The 13,080-nt window shown below is 30.5% G+C and overlaps 2 pseudogenes across 1 annotated transcript; both read left to right on the top strand.

Annotated features, from left to right (window-relative positions):
• The first annotated feature begins 2,624 nt into the window (after window positions 1-2,624).
• LOC145604186 (protein trichome birefringence-like 41) lies at window positions 2,625-7,231 on the top strand (annotated as a pseudogene).
• A 1,811-nt stretch (window positions 7,232-9,042) lies between these two features.
• LOC145604572 (protein trichome birefringence-like 42) lies at window positions 9,043-13,074 on the top strand (annotated as a pseudogene). Its single transcript, XR_014104941.1, has 5 exons — window positions 9,043-9,415; window positions 11,363-11,534; window positions 11,776-11,936; window positions 12,131-12,289; window positions 12,412-13,074. The product of XR_014104941.1 is annotated as a protein trichome birefringence-like 42 (transcript).
• The last annotated feature ends 6 nt before the right edge of the window (window positions 13,075-13,080 follow it).

The following is a 13,080-nucleotide window of genomic DNA, read 5'->3' as shown; positions in this document are numbered from 1 at the left end:
TTAAAACTTTTAGCGACCAAGCCGTCGCTAAATTCAAGATTTGCGACCGTCCATATGGCAGTCGCAATTCTGAGTATTTGCGACCGTTTATAGGTTGGTCGTTGAAAATAGTAAAAACGGTCGCAAAAAATCTGCGACCGTCAAACGGTCGCAATATTGTTTTTTTGCGACCAGGAGAATAACGACCACCATGTTACGACCGTTGACGGTCGCAATTATGTTTTGCGAACGTTTTTGCTATTTTCAGCGACCGTTTGAGGCGGTCGCAATTTCGCCGAATTTTAGTAGTGTTTTAATGATAGTTTGCCATATGTCCAAAATGATTGATGCAAGCATGACCTGTTTTAGTAATAGTTAATAGATTTTTTGAAGGGAAAAAAATGTTATAAGTTGGTAAATTATTACACAAATTTTTAACAGAAATTTACTATTGGTTCATAAGATTGTAAATCAGCACCATATTATTTTTTTTCCCATTGAACCCCACTGCTGTACAACTGTATATATAATGATAAGTTGGATGTTAATACTGTATTTTTGGCTTCATTATTTTATACTCTTCACCATATTTCAACATTCTAAATTATTGCATATTCTCCCTTAATTAAAGGTCTTAAAATCTAGTGTAATTATTCTAAGTAGTTAGAAAATGAAATAAAAAGGAATACAATCTTCATAAAGATATATTTGTAATATATAAGATTAGGAATAATATTAATATAGTTTCATTATACAAATATTTCAAAATTAAAAGATTTTTGCTAAAAAGGGAGATGGGAGTTTTGGAAGGAAAAAAACAGCACCCGGAAGTCACGTGTCATTCCTGGTGTCTATATTAGTATTATGTTATTGGTTGGATCAAATAATATTCAAATTGGATAAAATCACGATCATTGTAGATGAGATTTGATATTATAGATTAATACCATGTTTCACATTGATGTTTGATACAGTGGAGTCTTTCAATTTATTGTAGTTTTGAAATCAAATTATACTTAATGCAATTGATTGTAGCTTTAAAATATATGAAATAAAAAAAAGAGCAAATTTATTGCTTAAGTATAAGATATAGATTAAGGAAAATGATATACATAAGTAGCCCTTAGGGCAACATGTAGATTGTAAAGAGCTAAAAATAGAACAAACAAATTATTATATAAAAAAACAACACTGATTTGAATGTGATTTTGTCATTCAGTTTTAAATTAATGTCAAACTAAGAATGATGAATGCTTATTTGTAAACCTTAGTGCTACATATATCATTAGTGCCCATAAATTGAACAACATTGTGCATAGACAATCATCAATAACTATATACTAAAAGACACACCAGCAATGACACGTATCATCTCCTGGTGTGTCCTTAGTTTTTTTTTTTCTTTTTTTCCTGAAAAAAATTATATTTAAGAAACAAATCTTTACATATATAATATTGTAATAATATCTTATATATGGTGTGTAATAGAAGATTTGATGTATCATATCCTTCCCAAAAAAACGCATTAACAATTTTAAAGTTAAGCAATACAATAAAAATATTCTTAACATAATTGATGTATGGAGGTTTTTTTTTTTTTTTAGAATGTACTATGTTGTGTCAATAAAAAAAATGTACTACATTTATTATAACAAGATCATATATATATATATATATATATATATATTCTTGAATTTATTTATTTTTCAAAATTATGAAGCTATAAGTTTTAACAATGAAATGTGAATATCACATCAACAAACGATACTTTTGTTTTTTCCTTAAATAATAATCAATTAATGGACACTCCAATAATACTTGCCAAGAACGACACATGTTGATTATTCTTAGTGTGATTTTTTTTCATACCATTTCTTTTTTCTTTAGCATTTAATTAATATGAATATAACATATGAAAGTCAAATATTTAACATAATTCTTATTCAAAAAATAGTTATTGAAAATTACCGTGCATGTGGCACGGGACCTAACCTAGTATTATAAGAATTTAGAAATGTCTAGAAAATAATAATCAACTTGGATTACTCCTTCTAAGGCCGTGTTCATTTCACCATAAAAATAATTAGTAAAAAAAAGAAATTTCAGTACAGCAAAAATAAGTTCAGTTCAGTAAAAATAATTTTATTTTAATAAAAATAAATTTAGTTCAATAAAATTTAGTAACTTTAAAGAAGAATTAGAATAGAAAATCAGTAAAAAAAAAAATAATAATAATTTCAATTCAGCAAAAATAATTTCAATTCGTTAAAATTAATTTCAATGTCGTAAAAATAATTTCAGTTCAACAAAAATAAGGTAAAGTGAACGAGACCTTTATTAATGACCATTGACAAATGCAATCGCCTGCGTTAATGTTAACATACATGAAGAATCTCATAATATGAACCAATAATTCGAGCACATCAATCAATCTTTAATTTCAAACACTAATCTCCTAGAAAAGAAGCAAATCAAACGAAATAATCATGCATATATAATAACCTAATACTTTTGGTAACAAAACATTCTTTCAATTTCTGTAAAATGCAAGTAATAATATCAGCTTTTCCAAATTTTGCATATATATACAGTACATGTCAAACATTATTTAGTGACATACATATATAATTGTTCAAAGTGATACAATGGTGTTTTGGAGGTGTCTTTCGGTTGTTCACATTGTTGTGGTGTTGCTATTGTCAATTTCGATTCATGAATCAATGGCAGATGATAGTTGTAACAAATTCGAAGGGAGTTGGGTTTACGATCCTAATTACCCTCTATACGATTCTTCGTTATGTCCATTCTTGAGCAAGCAATTTGATGGCCAGAAGAATGGTAGACCTGATAAATTCTACCTTAGTTATAAACTAGGTTAAGTCCCGTGCCATGCACGGTAATTTTTAATACTTATCATTAGTTTAAGACTGCTATTTAATTATAAAAAAAATTATACCTAATTGCAAAATAGGATGAAATTAAAGTGCTGTAATTACAAAAAAAAAAAAAAAAAAAAAAAAATTAAAAAATTTATCACACTAAAGAAAACAAAGAGAATAATATATGCACGACTAATAAATATAACTACGAATTACATTACAAAGTTATAGATAGAAAACTATTATTGCACATATAAATAAGATATATTTATCAAATAGGAAGTGAATTATTATTGTATAGTTTGTATTAAAAACTTCTCTAAGAAGCTTTGGCCAAAAAAATAAAAATTTAAAAAAAAAAACTTTTGGAGGGAAAATTTTTAACCAGGAAATGACATGTGTCATTCTTGGTTTTGCCTTTAGTATAAAGTTATAGATGGCAGCCTACTGGATGCAATCTTAATCGGTTAGTCCTACCTATATATACTAAATAGTTTGTTTTCATTTTTATTGTTTTTTGGTGTTCTACCCGGTTCACCCTTTGGGCTAATCCGGATTCGAGGATCAGTTATGGGTGATTAGGTTTCAATCCCCTCCCAATTGTTGTTGCGGGGGATCGAATACAGGTCCTCTCTACCAAGTGTAGTCCTAATCACCGCTACACCAACATCCAATTGGTTTTTTCATTTTTATTGTTGTTGTACCATTCTCTAGTTTTTTTTAACAATTTTTTTAGACGCAATGATTTTTATAAAAAAGTAATTTTAGACACAAAAACACAATGACTTTGATCATTATTAATTTCAATTACATATTTTTAAGATTATGAATATTGGAGATAATAAGTTTCAAATAATAGAATGCAACAAAATATCTTATGATTTTGTTTTCATTACATATACAGGAGATCCAAAATTTGATCATATGTACTAATTAGGAAAAAAATTGGATCGCATATGGAAGTCCCAGTTTTTTCGAGATAAATAAAAATCGTTTATCTAGTGGTATTTTTGTAAATAAATCAACAAAATATTCTAGTTAGCCTAACATTTAAGGATAAATCAGTATTTGTGGAACCCGAATTTAATAAAAGTTACTAGGTTAGTTCCCATGCATAGCACAGGTAAATTTAATAACCATTTTTAAACTTACATTATATCTAGTTTTTCATAAAGAAAAAACATGACAAATTTTTATTAAAATAAAGGATTACAAAAGATCTATTAGATATAAAATGATGAGGGTTTCAAAAAAAAAAAAAAAAAAAAAAAAAAAGAGAGGATATAAACAGATGTAGAAAATTATTAAGATTATGTTAAATGGAGATCCACAAGTGTGAGTGATGAAAATCGATCCTAGGATCTCCTGAAACTGAGAGAGGAGCTCTAACCACATGACCTGATCTCTCATTTTCTAAAACAACGTTTATTGATAGGATTATTAATTAACCTATAAATATGTAAAAACTTATGATGAATAAATATTAGTGTACATCGATCAATTTTAGAATTATATATAAGTTTAATATATATATAATGAGTTTATTACCAGGATAAACGGAATATGTTTAACAAAGGGCAAAATTGTAATTCTAGGGTAAATTTTTAAATGAATCGGTGGGTTTGCCTTAAAACGGCTCATAAGACTTGTTTGACATCGTTTTTTGTTTTCATTTTTCTAAATTTTTGAAAACAAAAAACCAAAAAAGGAAACAAGAAAAAGATGCTTTCACTTTTTTATTGTCAGTTTTCAAAATTATCACGATTTTAATAAGTTTGATCAATTTTTTTTATTCATTATATGACATAAAAAATTGAAAACCACAACTATCGTAAACAGACTAGCAAGCGATTTTTAAGACAAAATCACTAGTTTTTGTTATCAGTTTTACCCATACATTTTAATGCGTAAACCGTGTATTTACAAATATACCACTTAATTTACGTATCAAGTTTGCCAAGGTGGTGAACTTTGAATGGTTTTTCGTAATATTCTTGATTGTGTTTTGTGTACCCTAATTTTAAAGTTTGTGTAAACAAATGACCAATTAATTAATTTTATTTATTATTAATTTATTATTAAATATTACGTACATATTGCAGGTTGGATGTAAATGAATTTTTTACAAGATTTCAAGGAAAGAAAATATTGTTTGTGGGAGATTCACTAAGCGTGAATCAATGGGAATCCCTAACTTGCATGCTTTATGCGGGCAGTCGTAGACCTATTGCTAATTACGACTTGGCGCAGCAAAGCCAGCAATCTCCCTTGTATACTTTTCAATTTCCGGTAAGTCACTTTCCACTTGATCTAATAATAAAAAACACTCAATTTTACATCAATCAAGTTGTACTCTAATCCATATGTTTTATTTATCTTTCATTTGTATTTTGCAAAGTTTTTAATGTTTAACTTTGACCATAGATATTATATTCATAAAATTTATAAAAATGTATATCCTCTAATTTTTAATACTTGCAACACACCTTTTTTCCACGCTATTTGAAGAAGTGATTAGACAAGTAAACAAACAAATTAATCCATAAAATTTGAATCGTAGCAATTAATCACTTTCTTCTTATCGGTGGTAAAATTTTGTTGATTAATTTTTCTGTTTACCTAATCTAATTTTTTTCTTAAAATACGTGGCAAAGTGGTGTGTTGCAACTTGCAAGTAGACCTGGTTATTGGGCGGGTCAGGTCAGGCCATGGTCGGTTGCGGGTCGGGTCAAAGAGGGTCACGTTTTATAGGGGTCAATATTGGGTTGGGCCAATGCGGGTTGCGGTCAATAGCGGGTCGATAATGGGTGGGCCTACAAAATGTCAATTAAAAAAAATATTGGACAAAGCCATTATTAAGTATATATGAATATAAATTTATCTATGTAGTTATTTTTACATTATCTATTTTCTTTATCAATTAAATTGGAAAAACATTTTGGTCATATATTGACCCTGTCCAATAAAGGTCATGTCCATTAAAGGCCATGTCCATTAAAAGCCCTTTAAGCTTGGCCTTGACCCTATTATTATTGGGCTACCCTACCCAATAACCACCTCTAGTTGCAAGTAAATAAAATTGGAGGAAGTAGATATTATAAAGCTAGTACATAGATGAATTTATCTGTATTTCATATGAGAATTTTTATTTCTCATATATAAATTAAAAAATACAGTCAAATTTATTAAAGTTTTACCAAATGAATATTAAATGAAAAATTAAAAATACTTGAAAAGAATGTAGAGAATAGACAAATGCCAAGATTGATGACTTATTTACAAAATATATATGCATTTGTATGTAGGAGCATAATCTCACAATTAATATGCAATGGCATCAATATCTAGTCGACATAGATGTTGAAACAATAGGCAGGGTTTTGAAGCTTGAATCCATCAAGAGCAGTAGTCATGCATGGAAGGATTATGACTTGCTTGTCTTTGATAGTTGGCATTGGTGGTTTTATGATGGCCCCAATCAACCGTATGTCTCACTCAATTTATATACTTTTGGAATATATACTCCTACCGTCTTAATTTAGTGTGTTCGACGCCTTTCATTTTTCAATTTGTTTTTCGTACTCAGCCTCTTATTTAAAAGTTAAGAGGTATACAGACTCTCAAATTCAATATAAAAGTACCACATTTCTCCCATCACATGCATATACTTTCTTATTAAAGATAATAATTGATAACTACAATCCAAAATCCGCCTAGTCCAATATGCCCTACTTAATCAAGTACACACGCACTAAACTAAGGCGGATGGAGTACTAATTAATGCCTTATTATTTTTTGTTCTTAATGGTGTTCCTCTATGTATGAGTGAATTTGTAGATGGGATTTCATCCAATTGGGAAATGAAATAAAGAAGGATATGAATCGTATAGATGCATTCAAGATTGCTCTTAAAACTTGGGCTAATTGGGTTGATTCCGAGGTTGATCATACCATAACTAAAGTTTTTTATCAAGGCATCTCACCAGATCACTTCCGTTAAGATAATTTATTTAATTTTCTTATCCTTCATCATCAACACTTTTTTCTAAATAAATGACATTTTTCCATGTAAATGGCAGTGGAAGTGATTTTGGAAAACCAGCAACACAAAATTGTGTAAACGAGCAACAACCCATAAATGGGTCAAAAAGCCCAGCAACACCAAACCCAGGAATTGGTATAGTGAAGAACATATTGGGCCAAATGAAGAATCCACCTTTCTTTTTGGACATTTCATTGTTGTCCGAATGAAGGCCCGATGCACATCCTCAAAAATATGGTTCAAAAACTGGTCCTGATTGCACACATAAACACATTGGTGTCTTGCTGGTGTTCCTGATACTTGGAATTTAATCCTTTATGCTTCTTTATAATATATATATACACACGAAGTATATATTATTAAGGGACACACGAGAATAATGAACCAAATTATTTTTTTCTTTACATGTGAAAATAATGATACCTCCCATTAGAAATAATTTTTTTGTTGACGATGTTGAAGTATGCCCTATCAATATAATTGATCTTATATATACTAGGATGAAATAAGAGACCTTAGTAATTTTTTAATTACGGTTCATGCTATTTTCGTCCTCTATGATCTTAAAAAAAAAAAAAAAAAAAAAATCAATCTTTCATTATGAAAAATGTAATATACAATATTGATTGCTATCATTTATAATAACTCGTGCATTGTATGGATCATAATGCTAGTGTATTTCATAAAGCCTTTAATTGGTGCATTATTTATATAGTGCAACGAGATAGACAAGGTTCATCCAATGCACATTATTCTCGCAACTAGGACAAATAATAGCTTATCGTCCTTTAGTAACTTTCTGTAGTTTGTTTGTTTAAACATACGGAAAAAAAAAACAACCCAAAAAAAAATTAAAATACAAGAGTTTAAAGAGTGTGGGCAAAAACATACATTTATTCATTTTAACAACTTTAAATATTATAAATTTCGAAATATGGAACAATTTTAATAAGTATTTGTTTAGATCTGAAGAGATTTGTTGAACAAATTAGTACGTTACTTTAGACAAAGACAAACCAATTTCCCATTTACCAAATTAAATTCATCCCTATTTATTACTCACATGTAGATCTACATACGTATCTAACCAATTCAAAACACTCAATTAAATTATTCTCATTAACTTGTCGTTTTTGTTATAATTAAATTTGTACCAATACTCACTCCGTCCCTAAATTACATTCCTAATCTTAACATTTATTTCTCACATAATAGAGAAAAGTAGGAATGTAATTTAGGGACGGAGGGAGTACTATTTTTTTTTTCCTTTATGTAAAAAGATCCTTAACAATCATTGTATCAATTGAGATACAGTCCCAAATTTTACTTCAAACACTACTAATAATCTTAAATCAACTAGATAGTAGTTGATACTAATTTTATACCATCAGTACTTTAAAATCAACTAAGATAGTGATTGATACTTTATAATTTATATCATTACTCCCTCCGTCCCTAAATTACATTCCTCCTTTCTATTATTGGTATTCCAAAATTACATTCCTCCTTCCTATTTTTGGTAAGTTTTTTTTTTTTAGTAAAACTCTCTTTTTTTGTTTTATATTTAATGCTTTCTCGCTCATCCTTACCTAATCTCACTCATAATCCTTGTGCCAAATTACAATGAATATGATTGGTTAAAAATTTTCAATTAGGAGCATGTGATTGGTCCTTTTTTTTTGCAAAGGATTGATGACATGTCATGAGTAATAACTAATCTATCTTTGTACTTCCCATAGCATTATCTAATCATTGTTATTTGTCTTACTCATTCCTCCTTAATTCCCGTGTAAATTTCCAAAGAGGAATGTAATTTAGGGACGGAGGGAGTAGTATTTTAAAATCAACTAAGGTAGTCATTACTAATTAGTTGTCGCTGCAGTGGTGATTGGGGCTGCATTTAGTAGGAAAAATCGCATGTTCGATTTCTCACATTAACAAATGAAAGAGACTAAAACATAACCATCCAAAAATTAAGAAGCAAGTGGAACACCAAAAATTTAAAAAAAAAAAAAAAAAAAACTAAGATAGTCGATATCTATTTTATACCATCAGTACTTTATAATCAACTAAGATAGCTGACATATCGATATCTATTAAATCAAAGTGGTTCACACATATCAGTTTCCTTGCCTCCCCTTTATTATAAATACAAACACCCCTTTTCTCTCACTCTTTCACTCTCTATCCCCTCTCTCTACAAAATGAAGATTAACTTCATCTCAAGTATTCTTCTTCTTATTCTTGTGGCAAATGTTGCTATCCTCGTAGCAAATGCTAGCAATGAGGAGTTATCGAGTGCGGTACGACACAGGAACCGCAAACCGAAGAGAAGAGGGCGGAGTAACGGCTGTAACATCTTCAGAGGAAGTTGGGTTTATGATCGATCATACCCATTGTATGATGCAAATAGTTGTCCATTTATTGGAGATGGATTTAATTGTCAAAAGAATGGAAGACCTGATAAAGAGTATCTTAAGTATAGATGGCAGCCTAATGGTTGTAATCTTCAAAGGTAATTTAATTAACTTCCCTTCATTCATTTGTTTTATTAATAATTAATTATATTGTCAATGTTGTTAGTTTATAAAACACAATTTACATGACATTTTAGTTGGTTATAATGTACCTGTTATAATAAATTTGGTGATAAAGATGATTTTTACTTGAAATGTTCTGTTCGGAATTTATAGTCACATACATTGTTCAATTTGTTCACATTTACGGGTACCTTCCATTTAAGTAGGTAATATATAATCGACAAATCGTGATTATTGATTCCGGATGAAAAGAATATGAGATATGAGATCGGTGTAGATCGTGGACAGAGTGGGTTTGTTGGTGTTGAGAAATTAGGAGGATGGGCGGGAGGATGGAGAAATATGACCGTTGTACCTAAATAAAATAAAATAAATGAATAAATAAATAAAAATAACCGTCTTACGGTAAACGGGAAGATTAATGGGATTAATAGTGGGCCCTACACGTGAATACCAACACATTCACCCCATTTCAAGGTTTTACTAGCTGTTTTTTGGGAGCCAGCACCCATATTGTGCTTTGGTGAAATGATGAATGATACAACCAGTATGTTTGTTCTAATTATTTAGGATCTTGCTAATGAACGTCTCCTGACAGTTGGATAAGCATTTAAAATATTATATAAAGTGGTACTCTCTCCGTCCCTAAATTACATTCCTATTTCACTCTATTATGTGAAGAATAAATGCTAGAAATATGAATGTAATTTAGGAAAATATGGAGTATTAATTTAGAAAAGTATGAAAATCACGCGTCAATCAGTGTAGTTAATGTTAATTTTTAATTTAATCTCTTTACTTTTAACTAGCTTATCCAATGACCCTGAGGCGTTCGTTAGCTTTTGCCAATTATTTATACGGAGTAAGAGTTATTACATGAAATTAATAAAATAACATGGAAAATCAAATTTTTATATGGGGAAGCTAATTTTGCACAAATATTGTAGTAAATTGGTGGGTGTTTTAATGCAAATGGGTCATTCTTTTTGGGACAAAGTTTTGGCCAAATAGGTCGTTCTTTTTGGGACGGAGGGAGTAGTAAAAGTAGAAAAGCTATAGTTATTGAGGTCAGTTTACGTTAATGTACCTAGCTAATTTAATTAATGTGTGAGTTTCTGAATTCGTTTACAATAATTACATATCATAAAATTAAAGATTTTTATTTTTTGGGAAATGTGTCAAATATGGAGGAATAATGGGAGTGTCAACTTTATGGCTTTGTTTAGTCAAAGGAGTATTTAACGTTCGCTAGCTTAGGTTTTGAGACTAAGTACAGTCCGTAATAATTCATTGACACTCCGTATTTAATATGATACGGCGTAAGTAGTATTTTTCTATGATTTCTTGTCGGGTGTCTAGCATTAAATTTAAAAAAAAAAAAAAAAATCCTTAGGCTCCTCAATCTTTACGGTTTTTTTGCTCAAAAAAATTACATTGGTTAGAGCAACTCCAATATCAAGCTAATTTGACAATTAGCTTGCCATGCCACATAAGCTTTTAAGCTAATTATCATTTTAGCTACATTTTGCTCCAATGGCTAGCTATTAGCTTAGTAGTAGGTGTTGGATAGTTTATACATGGAAATAGCTTAATTGGTGCAATGAACATTTTATTTTGGAAAGTTTAATTCTCAAGCAAATTAGCTTGGCCAAACTAATTGAATTTTCTAACTCCAATGGTCAAGCTAGTAGCTAGGGAATTATTGAAATTGCAAGCAATTCCCTATCTACAACCATTGGAGTTGCTCTTATGTCCTATGAATTTTGCTACTCCGTTTATTAGGTTACCAACCATATTTACTCCGTATCATTTTAACGAAATAGGAGTATTTTTTTAAGGAATGTCTAAACAAAAAACTAGAGATAATTAATTTACTACAATGTGGAAATATTTGTGAATATATTGGAAATTATTGTGAACAGGTTCGATGGACGAGCTTTATTAGAGAAATGGAGGGGAAAAAAGATAATGTTTGTTGGAGAATCATTAAGCTTCAATCAATGGGAATCACTTACATGCATGCTTCATAGTGCAGTGCCTCTATCCAAGTACACTGTTGTCACTAGAGGTTCCCTCTCTGTTTTCGCTTTTCCGGTAAGCTATCTCATCATCGTCCATTTACACACTCTTCCTAATATTTACGGCCCATTTGTTAGGTGGTAATTACGGCTCATTGTGGTCTTAAAATCGACATGTTTGTTTATTCATATATATACTATACGTGTTTTTAATACTCTTAACACTTTCTCGTACATGTTTTATTATTACATTAAATTAGCCTTATACTGTTATACATGACATTATTAAAATAAGATCTGATTATTTTGTTGAATAGGAATATGATACTTCAATAATGATGTTGAAAAATGGATTTTTGGTGGATGTTGTGACTGAAAAATTTGGACGAGTACTCAAGCTGGATTCTATTAGTTCCGGCTCTACTTGGTTATGGGCTGATGTACTTATTTTCAATTCCTACCACTGGTGGACTCACAGGTACGTTATCGTTATCGTTATCGCTATCATTATCATTATCATATTTATTACGGCGTACTAAAAACTACTCCGTAAGATGAAAGGCAAATCACTTGTTACGGCGTTGCAGAAATGCAACATATTTTTTAAACTATACAACATATTTTTTAAACTATACGTCAATGACTAAATTAAGTGTACAACATTTGATGCAGATGGGAATACTTCATGACGGGAGGCAAGATTATCAAAAACATGGACCATATGCTAGCGTACAATATTGCATTGAGAACATGGGCTAAATGGATTGATGATAACATCGACACTAGAAAGACTCAAGTTTTCTTCCAAGGAGTTTCAGCTGCCCATATTAAGTAAGTTCTTTTCGATACATCGTGCTCGCTAATTAGCTTAGTTCGATACATACACCTGATGTTCACAAACTCTTTTTTTTTTCCGGTTCTTTTGGTGTGTTACTTGGCTTTTGCGGGTCCAGTGGAAGCGAATGGGGAGAACCAAGAGCAAAGTTTTGTCGCAAAGAGACTAGGCGGTGTTAGGATCAGTGTATCCAGGTGGTAGTCATCCGGGTGAAGTGATTGTGAGGAAGGTATTGAGTAAAATGAAGAAGCCTGTTCATTTGCTTGACATAACCCTTCTCACTCAGTTAAGAAAAGATGGCCACCCTGCAATATACGCCGGTGGTGGTCCTAAATTACTTGATTGTAGTCATTGGTGTCTTCCTGGTGTTCCTGATACTTGGAACCAACTTTTGTATTCAATTTTGTTCCCACAATGAATTCAACAAACAAAAACAATGAATTGTTTTTTTTAAACAGCAACTGTCACTTTTTGTTGATTTTTTTCTTTACCAGCAAATAGTTATATTAAACACAGGAGCTGAAGAGCCGCTTCGGAAACAACATTAATACACCTTCAAAAGATACAGAGATTCTCATCTTGTCTAACAAATGTGAGTTTGTTTACAGAACTGAAATACAAAATGGTAAAATTATCTACCAGCTATAACCTACTGAAAGAACTTGATTTTCAATCTACAAAACAAGATGCATAATTCTGTTAAAACTTTGGCAAGATCAATGAGTAGCTTAACAAATTTATTTCGACACACGGATTCTCTTGTCTCGGAGAGGAAGATCAATCGGTT

The sequence above is a fragment of the Chenopodium album genome, chromosome 22 (assembly GCF_948465745.1).
Source record: "Chenopodium album chromosome 22, dcCheAlbu1.1, whole genome shotgun sequence".
Lineage (NCBI taxonomy): Eukaryota > Viridiplantae > Streptophyta > Magnoliopsida > Caryophyllales > Amaranthaceae > Chenopodium > Chenopodium album.
This window is presented reverse-complemented; position numbering and strand designations above follow the sequence as displayed.